This window comes from Tamandua tetradactyla, chromosome 15, assembly GCF_023851605.1.
Source record: "Tamandua tetradactyla isolate mTamTet1 chromosome 15, mTamTet1.pri, whole genome shotgun sequence".
NCBI lineage: Eukaryota > Metazoa > Chordata > Mammalia > Pilosa > Myrmecophagidae > Tamandua > Tamandua tetradactyla.
This window is the reverse complement of record NC_135341.1, coordinates 8,870,731-8,888,854: the sequence shown is the minus strand read 5'-3', so window position 1 is coordinate 8,888,854 and position 18,124 is coordinate 8,870,731. Positions and strand designations below refer to the sequence as shown.

The 18,124-nt window shown below is 36.6% G+C and overlaps 1 long non-coding RNA gene across 2 annotated transcripts in view; it reads right to left on the bottom strand.

Annotated features, from left to right (window-relative positions):
• Positions 1 to 1,260: 1,260 nt before the first annotated feature.
• The window catches only part of LOC143656918 (uncharacterized), a 33,751-nt gene continuing 16,887 nt past the window's right edge, over positions 1,261 to 18,124 (bottom strand). Inside the window, exons 2-4 of one of the 2 annotated variants that reach the window (XR_013162634.1) lie at positions 8,782 to 8,866; positions 7,372 to 7,678; positions 1,261 to 3,150 (exon numbers count right to left, since the gene is read on the bottom strand). This is a non-coding gene — a long non-coding RNA (uncharacterized LOC143656918). The remainder of the gene's footprint in view (positions 3,151 to 7,371; positions 7,679 to 8,781; positions 8,867 to 18,124) is intronic. The other variant, XR_013162635.1, reaches the window with a different exon arrangement.

Genomic DNA, 18,124 nt, shown 5'->3' with positions numbered 1-18,124 from the left:
GACCTTCTACTCAGAGAGGCAGTGTTATTTAATTGAACTTCCTCACAACCAAGTCACAGGTTTCCTAGCTGCTAAAACAAATACCATACAATGGGCTGGCATAACAACAGGAATTTACGGTTTCAGAGGCTAGAATTTGTGAAAGCTTGCTTCTTCCACCAGGGTTGGTATCTTCTGGCTCTCCAGCAATCTTTGGGATTCTTTGGCTTTTCCATCTTATGGGAATGCACGTGGCAGCATCTGCTTTCTTTTCGGGCTCTCTTGACTTTCAGCTTCTGGCTGCTCTCGGTGCCATCTCTCTGCCCATGTCCATTTTCTTTGACTTATAAAGACTTTAGCTATATTGGATTAATGCTCACCCTCATTCAATTTTAGCACACCTTAACTAATAACATCTTCAAGGGTCCTATTTACAAATGAGCCTTTATAGGACCAGGGATTGGGACTTAAACATGCCTTTTGGGAGGGCGTGATTCAATCCCAAAAAAACAGTTAAGGATTTTTTTCCTTTTGAATTTGCAAATGCCCATATTTGAATATAAGTTTATGCAGTAGTTTTGAGGTTTAATATTTTGCACCCTCTGCTGGGAGAAAAACAAAGGGAATTACAGCAGATGTGTAGAAATTAGTGACTCAGGATATGAACAAGCCTTGGATAAGAAGAGCATTTGCTTGGCTCATAAAAGTCTTTCATTTCGTAATTATTTGAGAATATATTTCCACAGTTTTCCGTGCCTAAAGAATATATTATGAAATTTAAATTCATGGACAATGACCTAAAAATATCCACACTTACAACTTGTGGAATGCAGATATCTTAAGAAATCCCTCTCAAGCCTACCTATGGCTGGATTTTGAAATATATTTAGAGCAAATACCATTAATAAGAACCCAAATAGCAAGAAAAGGAAGTAGTAAATGTCTGAAGAAATGAGACTCAAATGGTTCTTTCTCTAAAGAAAGCCACAAGCTAGTAATTTTCCATTATGCATTCTACAATAGAGGTTGTCAGCTTATGCATATACTTAAATTATAAGGAAACAAATATCTTTCTGTTACCAAAAATAAAGGAAACAAATGCTATGAATTACTAAGGATGCTATTGGAAATATCCATCGGCATATACTTTCATTAAGAGTCTCCACAAAATGATGAAGATAGCCTAAAATTATTTCAGTCTAGGTTCATAATATATATTTGAACTCCATGATTTTCATATGATGGAAGAAAGTAACAGCCCCTATAATATTCTGCAATTTTTATTCATAACAAGTGAACAATTTTATTAGAGTGAAATTATCACTTAGAATGGCAAATATTTTACATGGAAGCATATTTGATTCAAACGGGTCATCTATGTGATGTTCCTAGTTTCTGTTGAATGCCATAATAGATATTGTCAAAAGTCATCAAAAGTATCCATTCCCCACACATTTATGATCCACTGCTGAAAGAATATTTCAGCTGACACTCTGTCTTGGTAGCTTCTGGAGTGACTCAAACCTGATGTTTTCTAATCCGAGGTTATTTTTCAGGTCATCAATTCTATTTCCAAACATCTGACAGACTCTGGTGTTCTTAGTTAGATGGTGGCACCTCTATCGATCATTATCTTTATGACTTCAATTTTCTCTTCAGCTTGTGTCAGGCTCAGAACCAGGTGTTCACAGACCCTGTCTGTTGCTCTCTGAATCACATCTCCTAGCACTTACCAAGTCAGTCTGACATCGTTTGATAAGTAAAATGTGAATCCTCAGGTGTGAAATAAAAAATAGAACAGGAAGCTTAAGGGCCAAAATGGTGAAATGGTGAATTCTGGTCTGTTTTCCTCATTCTCATTCATTCTCTCTCTCTCTGTGTGTCTCTCTTCTCTTGCTTTCTCTCTTTTACATAAAGCCACCACATGCTTATAACTATTACTTATCAAAATCAAATATCAATATTACAAAATATGACTGTAAATAAGATTGCATCTCAATATCTTTGCTTTTAAGCTTTAATGATGCAGGAAACACAAATGTGTGACCTTTGAAACACAGCCTTTCTTAAGAGTGTCATGGATGGGAATATAGGAAGTAGAACCAAATTTCTGTTAACTGCATGTTCTTCCAGTTGATGCAATGAGAAGACCCCACATAAGTTGATCTCTCCCTTCCAGCTTTACCTTCTACATTTGATAATCTATGCTGTTTTAGCAGGGTCCAGTTTCTTTTTTTCTCATGTGCTACAGCCTACGTAGAATAGCTTCCCTTATCGTTTTTACTTTTTAACATCAGATTTTGCCAGCTCGGTTACCATGATTAACCATAAAACTTCACTTTAAAAAATTTCAACAGAAACTGATATTTTTCTAAGAATAGGACTGATCTAATTCATTATGTAATTATTTTGATTGATTAATTTATTGATTATGTCAGGTATGTGTCATTTTAACACAAATTTGGTTTGAACCAATTAATCCCCACACTTCCGAATCCAGATCCTATTACAATTTTCTCCTGAGGATAAACTGTTCCATCAAATGACACTCGCTGTGTTGCTTGTTCTAATTAATCCATATTCTTATCTCACAGAGAAAGATCTTAATTTAGATTTTTGTCTGCTTCTTCATCCTCATACTCATCAACATTTTTCATGAACATTTCATTTCAGCCCTCATGCTAGTCGGATTTTTTCACTTGCAAGTTAGAGAAAACACACTCAAAATGGCTCAGGGTAAAAAGGGAATTTATCCATTTGTGGTGCATCAGGGAATGAGATGGAGAAGTTCTCAGAATGAAACAAAGAGATCTAAGGCCGGAGTACTGTAAATGAACACTCAGTGCTTCCCAGGGTCTGCTGTAGGTATGTGTCTCCCATTTCCGAATCCTTCCTTCAGGGCCAGCAAGGTCCTTTCCATGGGGTGGGGAACGTGGCTCCCTGAACCACCTTAGCAGCCCTAGCCAAGAGCCAGTCTCTTACTGTCTGATTATTCAGGGAAAGCATCTGATCGGTCCTGCTTTGAGACATTTATCCTTCTCTCCAACCAATCACAATTGCCTGAGGTTGAACACTTATGCACTTGCTGTTTCTGTAGGCTCAAAATGGTCAGATATTGGCAGTTTCATATGGTTCAGCTGATTGAGAGGCCACACCTGGGTCTCATGGTGCCTACGGAACAAGGACATCTTTTAGTATGACCTGAACAGGGCGTGGAAACACTGAAAGAAAGCTGAAAAATTATCTATTATTGTCCCCATAAATCATTTTATATATTTTAATAACTTAAGGCCACTAATATAATTTTTATTATATGAGGGTTTAAACTTTAAAAACTCACTTGGAGCAACACAAACCTGATCTTTTCTAACCTGAGGTTATTTTTCAGGTAATCAATTCAGTTTCCAAGCCTTCAAAAGGCCATGTATTCTTAATTTAAATGGTAACGGCAGTCCTATTTTTTTTTTTTTTGAAAGTGAACTTTGCCCCTAATGCTCATATTCCATATGCTAAATTTATAGCACATATAGAATCTTCACATGCACTTCTCAGAGCAATTGAGAGCCAGATTCTGAAATGTTTCCCATCATCTTGCACAAAGCCATTATCCTATATTAGAACGTAATTGTTCATTTATTTAGTCTTCTACAATGGGAGATATTTCAAAGCCCCTTTTAAACAGCTCATAGATTTGAAAACTATATTATTCCTCTGGATTTTTATAACTTCAAAGAAAGAATATAGATCAATAACTTTATTCAATTCAAATAAAATTATTTATGATTGAACTATGTAGAAGTGTTAATGTTCAACCATCTTGACTTACGTAAGTGGCAATTTCATATGGCTCAAGCTATCGATCCATGAGAAAAATTTATACCAAATCCTGCATTTGATTTCTAACAATATGAAATTCAGTGTCATTCTTCTAGATCTAAATTTGTATAGGAAACTGTCACCTTCCCGTCAATATAGTTTAAATTATTTATTTTAGCTACTAAAAAGAATACTTGTAATGATAGTCTGTACCCAAGTATAATTACCACAGGCAGCAAAAGATCATTTTCCAATGCAGTCTTAGTACACATGTGTGATCAGACATCATAAATCTTTGTAATTTGATACTTACACTCTAGTAGAGGCCATACCAAAAATAAATAAAGCCATGGAGCAATAAACTTATTGCATATTGTCTAAAATCATCTTAAGAAAGTTAAGTGGTTGCTGAGGTAGAGGATGTTGAGGTGGGGTATGGAAGCCAGCATGGGAAGAGCTCATTTAAATAGAGAAATCAGGAATGGCTTCTCTGAGGAGGTAACATGTAGATTGTTACCTGACTGATGAGAAGGAGCCATTCAGAGCTTAGAGAGAACATATGGGTAGAAATAGAGACTAATAGCATGTGCAGAGACCCAGAGATGGGAGAGACATTTTTAAAAATCAGGAAATAGAAAAAGGAGACCAGAGTAGCTTGAGTGAAGTGAGCAGGGAATGTGGGAGTAGAACAATTTACTTATTAAGAAGAGGGCTTAGACTTGTTTTTGCCAGGAAGACCTTCCTTTCTCTTCCTTGGATCTTCTTTATTGTCTGACCTATATTTGAAAAGACTGCTGGTAGAGACAGTGCTCCTTGGTTCTCTCATTCTTCTACATGTCTTGCTAAGTGTACTAAAGCTGCAAGGCCCCAACAGCTTTTATCCAGGTTATATCTGGTAACCTTGACGTATGAAGATTTATCTTGTCTAGGCCAAGAGGAGGCTTGCATACTATTTGCTATAAAAGTACATTCTCCCGGGTTGCAAGGGTACTTCAATGGTAGAATTTCCGCCTGCCATGCGGGAGACCCGGATTTGATTACCAGCCTATGCACTTCCCAAAAACAAACAAACAAACAAAAAGTTGACACATGGGTGCTGCAATAATGGGATACTCACATGGAAAAAGAATGAAATGTGACCCCTGCCATAGAGTATTAAAAAAAAACATTCATCAGTCTTAGTATTGTCAGCTGTGACGGAAAACCCTTATGTGTGGCACCCAATGTATTGTCCCTAGGGATTTGGAGAAAAGGATTACGTTATTGGGACAAAGATGCTAAAGCTCATGTTTCCTGCTTTGATGTGAGTAATGAATTCCTTTGTCTTTGACTCAAGAATCTCCTGTCTTTTTCTGGGATCCATGAATAATAACAGGGTAACTTATTATCCTGTAAATAGGGTAAAAATCAAATCCCAGATCTGACAAAATGTTAACTCCTCAACAATTTGGGGGAAACATTTTTTGAAAATTGAGACTTTGTCTTTCAAAGAGTTTAAGCTAGAGATTTGACTGAATACAGTCATATAAATTTTTAGTGTGATTTTTAATGAAGAAGAACATATGAAAATTTTATTAGTGTGTGGCTACCCTCTGTGAATAAGTGCAAAATATCATTTGCTAACTTCCATGAGGCTATTAATGTATTATCTTTATAAGAAAGAATTTCCATTTTATGTGAATAGATATTCACTTTAAATTTACAATGTTGAAATGCAAATGAACAAAAACTTTAATTTAGTTATTTATTATTGGGGAATTGTTCTCCTGTTTCCTAAATATCTGTACCATGAATAATCTTTTCCTACCTATTTTGATTTTTTTTAAAGGTGTGTGTTTATTTTTCATGATAGTGTATTAAAATAAACATACATCTAAGGATTCTATTTCATTAATGTGAAGAATTGAAAACTTTGGTAATGGATTTCCTTTAAAAGTTGTCATTTTACCGATGAAAGGAAGAGCAAACTATGATGTATGCATACAATGGAATGTTGAGTGGCTGCAGGGAAGAATGAAGTTGTGAGGCATGCAACTGGCTAAATGAAAGTTGAGGACAGTTTTTTGAGTGAAACAAGTCAGAAACAAAAAGACAAATATTATAACACTTTAGACTAATGAAAATGTACAAATGCTGAGATTGAATTTAAGAGCATAGGTTGTCAGGTGAGGGCCTAGTGCAAAGGTTCCTAGACTGTAAGCTCTTGCAGCAGTGACATCTATTCCAAAGTATAACTGTTATTTCTGAATTCTGAGATGCTTAGCTCTTAGTGGATAACTGGGTCATTTCCTGGAACTTTGGGTATCTCTGTGAAGAATTCTGCAGCTATGAAAGTCAGCATTACCCCATACAGCAACTGTTTAAAAACACCAAAGAAGTGATCAGACCTCAATTAGTCCTATGAATATTGCTAATCTGGGTAGGACTAAGGTAAATCAGACTAAAGGGTAAAGGAAGATATTGGCTGTGTTTTAAAACTTTAACTTCTGTGTGAGACCAAAGGAAGAGATGTTTATTTGGTACTTAATTTCTATTTTCAGTAGCACACTATCTAATTTAACTTGTATGGCCAGCGTATTCAAACACCATAGCAACATGGAACCTTGAATAGGGAGTAAGATTTTGTTGGTTTGTGCAGGTTGTGTGACAACCTAATAAATTTCCTAAAGTAATCTGGAAAGAAGATTAAAATGTGTTTGCAGAGTCCTTTTGAGGGGAAAAAGGTGGAAATATTAAAGTTCCCCGCCTGGGGAATTCCCGATATTCTTGCAGGCACTGAGGACTCCTAATTTAACGGACCAGTTCCTTGATCTTGGGGCTTGACCTTATGAAACTTAGTCCTGCAAAGGAGAAGCTAAGCCTGCTTATGATTATGCCTGAGTCACCCTGAGAGAGCCTCTTTGTTGCTCAGATGTGGCCTCTCTCTGTAAGCCAACTGTATAGGTAAACTTGCGACCATCCCTGCTATATGGGACCCAACTACCAGAGGTATAAATTTCCCTGGCAACATGGAATATGATTCCTGGTGATGAGCCAGGCTCTGGCATCATGGGACTTAGAAAGCTTCTTGACCAAAAAGGGGAAGAGAAATGAAACAAAATAAAGTTTCAATGACTGAGAAGTTTCAAATAGAGTCAAGAGGGCATTCTAGAGGTTATTTTTATGTGGTATAGAGATATCCTTTTTCAGTTTTTGATGTATTGGAGTAGCTAGAAGGAAATACCTGAAATTGTTGAACTATAATCCAGTAGCCTTGATTGTTGAAGATGAGTGTATAAAACTGTATAACTTTTACAATGGGACTGTATGTTTTTGGATACTCCCTTTATCCAGTGTATGGACAGATGAATAAGAAAATAAAGGCAAAAAATAAATAAATCATATGGGGGGTATGGGGATATGGGATATTTTGGGGTTTCTTTTTAACTTTTATTTTTGTTCTTATTTTTACTTTTTTTGGAGTAATATAAATGTTCAAAAATCAGTTGTGATAATGAATCCACAGCTATATGATGATACTGTGACCCACTAATTGTACACTTTGGACGATATGATTATATATCTCAATACAATTACATTTTAAAAGTTGTCTTTGTAATAACATGTGTTGAGCTCTCACAATTCTTCCAAATCCAAACTGCAAGGGAATAAGTACTTTGTTCAGGTGATAGAAACAGGAAAAAACTCTCAAAGTGAAGTGAAGTCTCCCCGAACCTGGGAAATAAGATAGGTTTTTTCAGGGGAAGGAAACAAAAGCAGCAGAGTGCTCGCTGCAAATTTGGTAGGATTTGGAAAGGCAGGTGCTTTAATCTTGCAGAAAGAAGAGATTGTTCTTTGTGATTCGTCCTGTGTCAGTCTATGTCACATGTGTTCCTGGAATGGTCTATAGGAAGGAATTTAGAAAGAAAGAGTTTACTTATCCATGGTAATTGATCTAACTTTCCTCTTCAAAAATGTTCACATTGTTTAAGAATATTTTAAAGGCTGACTAACAGACCGACAACATTTTTCTCAAATGATTTTTGAATTTTACAGATGTTGCAGCCAGATTGTCAATAAACTTATTTTAAAGTAAATTAAACTTCTAGATAAATGTGGCTATTTAATATTCTGCATATGTTTTGAACCTCCCCTTGTAAAATATTACATGAATGAACATTTTACTGATTAACTACGGAACAGTGATTTGTTCTACCTTGAATTTATAGTCTAAATAAAATAATTTTCTTACTAGTAACAAATCACCTTAAGAGTGGTTGAGCTAGAATATTTCCTCACAATCTGGAATGAAACATTGAATGCAACTTTCAGCTATATTTCCCTTTATCATACTGCAATGAATCTGAAGGTTAATTTATTTTCCATCTGTCTTTATTACTTATTCTGTCAATCTTACACTTTCCTCTTTTGTTCCATGGGAATATATTCTTTCTATTCTTTTTCCACTTTTAGGATGAGGCAGCTGATTTTCAATAGATATCATACTAAGGGATCATGTGTTCATTAACATAATATAAGCCCCCTTGCAATTACTCAGCTGATATTGTAATTTGAACTTTCGCTTTGAAGCAATTTTTTTCTGTATCAATATTTTCTACAGATGTGCAAGTAGAACATCTTTCCAAAGTATCCCTTTGGAAATTGTAAAAAAATAAATACCATTAGAATTAGTCTTTCTAAATAATACCCCTAAGACCTAGGCATATTTTTTTTCAGTAACGATGCTATTATTACGTTTTCCTCCCTTTAGACTGTTGATACTAACTAGCAAATGACAAAATAATATCTGCATCTAAATCTATTCAAGGAGACAGGCAATTTAATAACAACATTCTTAATTTCAATTGGAGTTATAATCAATTTGAAGAAAAGCTTGGATATTGTGTTGGGTTGTGAACTGGGTTTCTGCCCGCATTTGATCATCCTCTATCAAATTGTGGCCAGAGAGCAGAATGATCAAGGGCATAGGTTTGTGGTCATTCTTACCTGGTGACTGCCGTCTTGACTCTTGAATTCATGCATCTGAAGCTTGGAAAATAGCTAAGCCTTGTTTCTTACAGGGCTGAAATACCTAGGTCAGAGAGTTATGTAAAGATGAATATAATCACTTTAAACATTTCTCTCAGTTATTAATATTGCTGTCCCCATTGCAGAGCCACTGTAAAGTGAATTTTCAGTGTCAATCTTAGGTGCTGGGTTGAATGATGTCAAGACAGCTGTTAGTCAGTGTTTACATATTATACAGAGCTTGCCTTAAGTATCCTCTTGAAGCTATAATAGTAACCTGCAATGGATATGTTATTCTGACCTCAGTTTAGATTGCTGGAGCATATAAATTATGAATGTTGACATTTTCAATGTATTCCTTGTAGTGCATTAAATTCTTTCAACCTTTTTCCCCTTGTGTTGCATAGTTCCAACCCCACCCCACCCCACCCGCCTTGTATTGTTGCTGTTTTGCTTTGCTTTAAATCTGTACTGGAATCTATAAATTGTTGATATTTTGATATTGCGTATTTGAGGGAAAGCGCCCATACTCTTATCTTTTTATAGCTTATGTTTCTAATCTGCCTTATTTTCAAGTATCATATTGTTATAAAATGTTCCATCAAGTTTTAAAGCCACAATGCATGATGAGGGTGGCAGCATGGAGTCATGGAAAAAGACCATAAGTTGGAGTTACTGTCTTAGTTCCATGCTCTAATTTCTCCACTCACTGGTTACATGGTCTTGGATTAGTTAAGCCACTCAGTGTGCGTCAGTTTCCTCATTTTTACCCTGAGGATGGTAATATATCCCTGGAGTTCCTATGAAAATTAAATTAAGACAGCGAGAGTAATATTGTAAATAGAATATATATAAATGTAAGTTCTTACTACAAAAGTGACCCAAATGATCGGACATCAATTTTGGGCTTTGTTTTCAAAGTAAATCATGAATGTCTTTATATTTATTATTAACTGACTTTCTCAAATTTTAAATGTGCATTTCAGCTTATAACAATGTCAAGTCTTAAAATGCAAAATAGGTATTTGTTTGATCATTCTGAAGCTAATAGAGTTGGATGGTATAGCGTAGTATTTAGTAGTGCTGATGGAGTTTCAGACATCCCTTGTTCTGTTCCTTATCTGAACAGAACTGTAGCAACTGTTACAGTTCCCTAAATTCCAGTTACTGCATCTGTAAATTGGGTAGAATTAATGCACCTATTTCAATTGTGCATTTCCCTTTAAAAAGCCATTCTGATTCTGGTATATTGCATTCTGGCAGCTAGCGAAGTAGAACAGATGAGCACTTACTATGAAAAAGTAGGGGGTTAAAATGGAACTGAAAACAAATATCATTAGTTTAATCAAAATACTTACATACCACTCTACATTTTATATAGTTCTTTGATGCAGTATTTTATTTAATGCTCACAAAAACTTTGGGAAGAAGATGTGAAACTATGTTTCAAGGTTAAGTATTTATTTCTATTGCATCTGGTTCCAAAAATGAAGTGTGATGGCTTTAAAACTATATCCATTCAATCCTTTTAAATTACAAGTCAATCAAATAGTCTTTCGAAGGGAATCAAAGGGTGAAAACCATACTCACCTACACACATACACGCTAGATCCATGGACAAATAGGACACATGCCTTTTAATTCCCCTTCTATTCCAAATCCTTTGAAATAGCAGAGGAGCAGGGAAAAGGGGTGGGGGTGGGGGGAGTGGAGAGATACAAGTGTGCAGTAGGACTTCCGTTTACACAACCAATTCCTCCCATGACCCTTCGGGTAAGTTGAAAATCGGGCAAAATAGCAAGCCCTTAATTTTTAATAAGTATTTCTTATATGAACATATCTATCACACGTTTTTAAATAAATAAGGCAAATAAACACCCTAGTAACAATAAACAAAATCGATTGTAGAATTATTATTTTTTTAATTTTAATTCCCCCGCTCGTGCACGGAGCAGCTCCAGCAGCCCTCTCCTCACGTCGCCTTCCAGAGGGAAAAAAAAACTGTCCACGGCCACTGCGCGTTGGGAAGCGCCTGACATTTGTACCTGGACACACGAGCTGAGTCCGCGGTCTGCACGCACCCCGCCCAGCTCTGCTGCCGCCGTCGTGCTCCCCCGGCTCTCTATATAGGGTGCACATAATAGCGAACCCCATTATTTAATAACTACTTCTGATACGAACATAACTTACACATATTTTTATAAATAAGGCAAATAAACACTCTAGTAACTGAGTGAAAAAATAATCATAGAAATAGTTTTTAAAACTTGTATTTATTTCTCTATTTTTTTTCAACTGCCAGTAGCATATACCTGAATTCGCGGGTCTTAAACTCGTGTAAAGTAAGGTCCTACTGTATATCCATAAAAGTTTGGAGATTTTATGAACTATAAGAGGACAGATGCAAATTGACAGAGAAATAAGAACAAAGGAAAAGAGGGCAACATTTACAGTAGGTAGGATCCTTTTAAAGAGCTGAGGTCTGTTTGGAGTACTTCAGGTTCAAACTCATTGGAGTGGGTGGGAAATTGAGGTGTTCATCTGAGTGATTTAATTGGGCAACTATATTTCAGCTGGCTAGTGGCCGCTGAGGTTTCTTCAGCCTACGCTGAGCAGTGGGCAACTCTGCTTGTTAGGTCTGGAATGAGGAGCTGGGACTTTCGTTGGAGAGTGTATCAGAGAGCTAGCAATTCCCAGGAAGAACAAGGTGATTTGATCCATAGCAGAAAAGCTACGGGCACATTCTAAACGAAAGCCTGTTCTGCTTCTACCCCCTAATCACTGAGAGCAAGCTCCTGTAATCACAATCTGCTTTTCAAATTGCTTTGTGAATAGTCAGCAATTTTTAGGCATTTGAGGAAAAGTGACACAATGGAAGAAAAACACATGAATTGGGGAAAAGAAAAGACAGTTAACAGAAGAATCAAAAGAGTCTTTAAATTAAGTGGTCTCTGAGAGACCGCAGAAGACATGGCGTCCTAATAAAAGAGCAAGCTGTTTGAAAACAATAACCTTTGTGAGATCTCAGGGGGAAAAAGCAATTCTTTTTTAAAGAAAAAGAAAAAAGAAAAAAGATTTGCTGAATAGCAGAATTGGCACAACTGAAGAGGAAATTAAAGAGATGAAAAAGGAAGCATATTTTCTGCTAATCCACTGTAAAAGGCAAAAGCAATGGAAAGCAACAAAGAGATGTGAGAGATTCACCTGGAAGTTTCAATGAGAGGTAGAGAGGATGAGGGAAATTACTTAGGGAATATTTTCCCAATGAGCACCAGCAGACTGAATGAAACAAAAATACCCAATTTTCACCCATCCCAGTAAAAGTCCAGAATTCCCATGATTAAATAAAGTTTAAAATGGAGACGGATAAAAACAGAGCAAAACAAGCAAAAATACCTGCAAAAAAATGAGATTCAAAATGACATGAGGAGGGAAAAAAAAAACAATGACATGAGGAGGGGTGAAAGGGTAGTTCAGTGGTTGAATTCTTGCCTGCCATGCGGGAGACCTGGATTCAATTCCCTACCTATGTACTACCCCAAAACAAAACAAACAAACAAAAAACAACAAAATTCAACAAATGGTGTTGTGACAACAGGATACTCACATGGAAAAAGAGTGAAATATGACCTCTGCCATACAGCATACAAAAAAAAAATGACAGGAGGAACACTCACTAAAATAGCAATTATTTTTTAAATGGATGTATTAAATAACGTATTAAAATACAATAACAAGTATTGGCTAAGATGCAGAGAAATTGGAACCCTTGTGCATTGCTGGTGGGAAGGTAGAATGGTGCAGATGCTATGGAAGACAGTCCAGCTGTTCCTCAAAAAGTTAAACATGGAACTACCATATGATCTGGCAATTCCGCTTCTAGGCATATCCCCAAATATTGAAAACAGGGACTTGAAGAGAAAATTGTACACAATGTTCTTCTCAGCAGCATTATTCACAATAGCCAAAAGACAGACAACAACCCAAGCATACAATGACATCGAATGGCTAAACAAATGTGCATATACCTGCAATGGAATGTTATTCTTCCACGAAAGGAGCTGGGCACTGATACATGCAATAGCATGGGTGGATATTGTAATCATGGTAAGTGAAATAAGCCAGATACCAAAGTCAAAATATTTCCACCTATATGAAATATCTTATACGAGCAAATTCACAGAGACGGAAAGTATATTATAGGTTATAGGGGCTGGGGGAAGTAGGAAATGGGAACTTATTGCTTGATGGTGGTGATGGTGGCAAAACATTGTAAATGTAAATAATACCACTAAATGCTACAGTCAAGAATGGCTAAAATTGCAGCTCATGAGTTATATATGCTACTGCAAAAATTTTTTTACAAAATTTTTTGTAAAATTTTCATTGTTATGAAAATGTTCAATAACAATGAATAAATGAGAACAATGAGAAGAAAATTATTTGAAACCCAGAAGTCCCTCCTCCAAATTAAGATTCAAATGGCTAATTGTACAAATCTTCTTTTTTTTAATGCAAGGACTCAGAATTTTATCACACTTTCTCTGAAAGAATTTGGGGTAGTTAGATTCAGTTGTCAACTAGGCCAGGTGAAAGGCACCTAGTTCTGTTGTTGCGGACATGAGCCAATGGTACGTGAACCTCATCTGTTGCTCATTACATCTGCAGTCGGCTAGGAGGTGTGCCTGCTGCAATGAATGATGCTTGACTTAATTGGCTGGTGCTTAAATGAGATACTCAACATAGCACAGCCCAAGCAGCTCAGCATATCTCATTCTCAGCACTCGCAGCTCAGCCCAGGCCTTTGGAGATGCAGAAAGGAATCACCCCGGGGAAAGTTGTTGGAACCCAGAGGCCTGGAGAAAAGGCCAGCAGAGATTACTTTGAGCCTTCCCATGTAAGAAAGAACCTCAACTGAAAGTTAGCTGCCTTTCCTCTGAAGAACCAACTAATCCCCTTTTGTTAAAAGCCAATCCGTCTCTGGTGTGTTGCATTCCAGCAGCTAGAAAACTAGAACAGAATTAATCAAGGATGAGTACCAGCAAGACAAAAAGAGGAAAAGAAAAGACAACAGAAAAAGAAACTAGAAAGAAGAGCTTTGTCATGAGACACTGTGGTGGGCAAAGAAACCAATAAAATTTAGATTTAAATTTAAAATTTAGATATAGATTTAAAAGTTGAATAGGAAAAAGCTTGTATGCATCTGAACACAAATGTTAGGTCTGATCTAGAAAAAATGGGAAGGACAGAAATCAGCAAAAACTGGTGTGAAAAAGGAAATATCACTTGTTATGGAAGAGATTTAAAACGCGTAAATAAATACTATTTTGTCAAAATGCATTGAGTTCCCAAAGGTATTGTAGGGAAAAAAAATACCATAAAAATGAAATTGTGAGTTAAGGCTTATGTTGTTTCCTTAAAATTTGTACACAGGAGTAAGATAGAGAATAATCATCAAACAGAAGACATGGGACCATTCTCAACAGCCCAATTTTACAAATTCTCTTTTGTTCATGACTATAACCCAGGAACCACACCCCACCCCAAGAAGAAAGCTTCCACAAATCATTTTCCACCTATAGAGGAGAAGGACCTTGTACTTATAAGGTGAACAAATTTTAAAAGGTTGTTAAGAAAGGAAAGGACTACTAATATGTGTCTGAAAAGAGATAAATTCATTTGTAAACTTGAGGCATCAGAAAAAAAAATTTATTCAGAGTGTCAGAGGGGAATATGCCACTGAAACTCTCTAAAGGAGTCCTGATGTTTTTCAAGGGAATAAATCATTAAGATCTGTTTTTGCTCTTCAAGATTTAAACGATTAGGACATGACGTTTTCTTACACTAAATATGAAGTTCTTTTAATTATAAAGAGAAAAGGTTTCATCAGTATAAATTTTCATGCAAGAAGTAGCATACCTTGCACAAATGAATATCTGAAGAATAAATGGAAAAATGATTCACAAATGTATCCTTAAGCCATTCATTATTATAGTACCAAGTAAATTAGGTACTATAAAATATTCCCCCCCAGGGGGTACGAGGGTAATTCAGTGGTAGAATTCTCACCTGCCATGCGGGAGACCCGGATTTGATTCCCAGCCCAGGCACTTCCCAAAAATCAGAGAAGCAAACAACAAAAAAACTCACCAAAATGGTGCGGCAAGAATGTAATACTCACATAGAAAAATAATAAATGTGACCCAGCCATACAGCATACAAAAACAATTTCCCCAAAACAAATATTTATTACATTATATAAGCTATTCCAGAGCATAGAGACAGCTAGATGTCCCATAGTAGCATAGTTGGATATTTTTTGATGCACTCATATCATGAGAAAATATGCAGGCATTTTACAATGTCTTTTCTGTACTACGGTAGACCTTTCTGTACTGACTTAGAGGAATGTCCAAAAGATAAGAAGATAAAATGTCACTGAAGATAAAATGTCACTGATAATGCATATGAAATTCCAATATATTTTCATGTAAATATATTTAAATAAACATATAATGTTAAAATTCTGCATGTTCACAGTGATTACTTCAGTGTAGAGAAGGTGTGTATAGAGTGGGAGAGGTGAGGGATGGGGTAGAAAACTATAAAGAGTTGAGATACTCACATTTGACCATTTCTGTATATTGTTAATGCTATTATTTCATACTTTGTAGTGAAAACACACTTAAATGGATGAATAAAAAAGCTGTCATACCAAAGTATGTAATTTTCTTTGGAAAAATGAAGACACTACCTTAGACTTACTAAGCTATTTGCCGAGTTAGGAAGTGGAAATATCACCTGCACTGAGGCCCAGGCTTTTGGAACCCACAGTCTCCCCAATCTGAAGTGGTATATTTATTTCTAAGTTTTAAAATATTTTCATTTTGTTACTCATATATTATAAATCACAATTGGGGAGGTTCTGATTATAAGACAATCATGTGTATATGCTCCATACATAAACTGCAAAACACACAGAGAAAGGTGAAAATAAATATGACTATTTGATCACTTACAGATAACTAATGTTAAATGACTATTATATATTCCCCACATATTCTATACATATTTTTATTAAGATTATATTATGCATATTTTTATATTTTTAATTTATATATACATGTATACACATTTCATACAAATAAATTTCATACTAGGAGATTGTATATGATTTTTAGAGTATAATATGTAAAGCATCCCTCATGCAATGAAACAGTTCCTTAAATTTTCTATTTGTCTATTATTTTTGTTTTATATGGCTGTGGCAGGACTTAGCTAATTCATTATCGTAGGAATTGTCACAGTCTATCTCTGAGCATTTCTGCAGGGCAAATTGAAATCCATATTGAACTCATATTTCTAGGCATTGGACCAATCTTGCAAAACTACTTTCCAGAACGTTTTTACTGATGTAGGCGTCAATGACCAGTTTCTAGGGGATATTTTCTCTCACCCTGAACAATACTAGGTAATTAAAATAAATTTTATCTTTAAATGTTGCCAATATGATAGATTCAAAATCATAACATTTCACACTCTCCCAATTAGTGCTAGTCAAAATGCCTGACTGAATGCATAATCCTCAGAGCAAATATTTACTGTAAAAAAAAAAAAGGAGCTTTTCAAATGTTCCAAGTATCCATTTAGAAGTAGTCCACTCCGGAAGAATTACTGCGTACCAGTTATGTTCTAGGTATAACCTAGATAAGGCAAGTCACCCTATCCCCTGAGATTCAAATAAAATTAGTTCACAGCTGTTGCACTTCCAGCAGCAAGTATGCTATTCTCTCTAAGATGCCTGCATCCCAAAGAGCCTGTGCTTTTGTGGTAACTTTGTACTCTCATTTCTTGCTCCAGCTCCACTTTCCATCTCACCTGCACTGCACCTGCACAGGAATGCTTTTGAACAAAGACAAGTTTCTCCCAGATAGGAATGTTATGACTAACATTTAAAATAACAAATCTTACGCATTCATTGTTTAGAAAACATACTACTGGGACAGCTTGCCTCTACCACAGTGAATAAAACTGCTCCCTACTCTTCTTGCACACCCAGTGTAGCATCTCTTTTCTCGTCTTCCTCAAGATGCACATTGGCTTAGAGACCTCTGACCACCTGCTGACTCTGGTCACCATCTGTGATCCCAAGCTCTCCATAATAAGGAGGACCTTAAAAGATGAATGCGAGCAGAATATACTTTACCCAAGAACCGTGGGTTAAACGTGGCACACCGGTGCCATCCTTGCAGCTCCGACCCAACTACTTTGCTGTCCCATGCACACGGTCCTGGGCAGTACTGAATAGTCCTCCTGACTCATTGTGGGGCCAGAGGATTTCTATGCCAAACCAAGATGTGTTGAGCTCATCTAACTTGAGCCCTGCTTATATCCCTGTTTAGCATTCAGAATGAGCATGTATTATTTAGGACACTTTCATTAGTGTCAAAAAACCCACTGCAAATTATCTTAAGGGAAAGAAGATAACTTATTGGCTAATGTCACTGGGAATCCCAGTGATGGGACTGATTTCAGGAAATCCAGAGATTAAAATGTATTGACCATTCCCACGCTTCCCCACTTCCTTCTCTCTCATTCTTGTGACACTTTGTTGGTGACAGAGTGGGAGGAGGTGGGATTAGTATGGATGATGACACCTTCTGGCTTACGTCTTTCTATCTTAAGAACCAAAGAGAAAGAAAGAGTTTCTTTCCCCTACCATCCACAACCCAAGGACATTGGTTGGTCCAGCTTGTATCACTCTGGCCAGAGGAATGAGGGGCTGATTGGCCACTTTACCAGACCACAAGAAGAGGGCAGAGCATTTTCCCTCTGTAAAGTGGAGTGCCATTAGGGATGGTAAGGAATGCTAAGAAGCTAGCTACAAGAAATGGCCACAATAAAAATTTAGACAGAATGGGATGAAAGGAGTCCTGGTTTGGCATTTAAAACCCTGAGTTCTAATTCTGGCTTTACCCCAAACTAGCTGTTCTAGTTTGTTTGCCGCCAGAATGTGAAAAACCAGAAATGGAAAGGTTTTTAAAAGGGGGAGTTTATTAAGTTGCTAGTTTAAAGTTCTACAGCCATGAAAATGTCCCAATTAAAGCAAGTCTATAAAAATATCCAAATTAAGGCATTTCACTCAAGAAAGGCTGATGAAGTTCAGGGTTTCTCTCTCAACTGGGAAGGCACAGGGAGAACATGGCGAGGTCTGCTAGCTTCCTCTCCAGGCCTCCCCCAGGGGTGTATTCCTTCTTCATCTCCAAAGGTCTCTGGATGCGTGGGCTCTGTGGCTCTAGCTCTCTTGTGGCTGTCTTCCTCT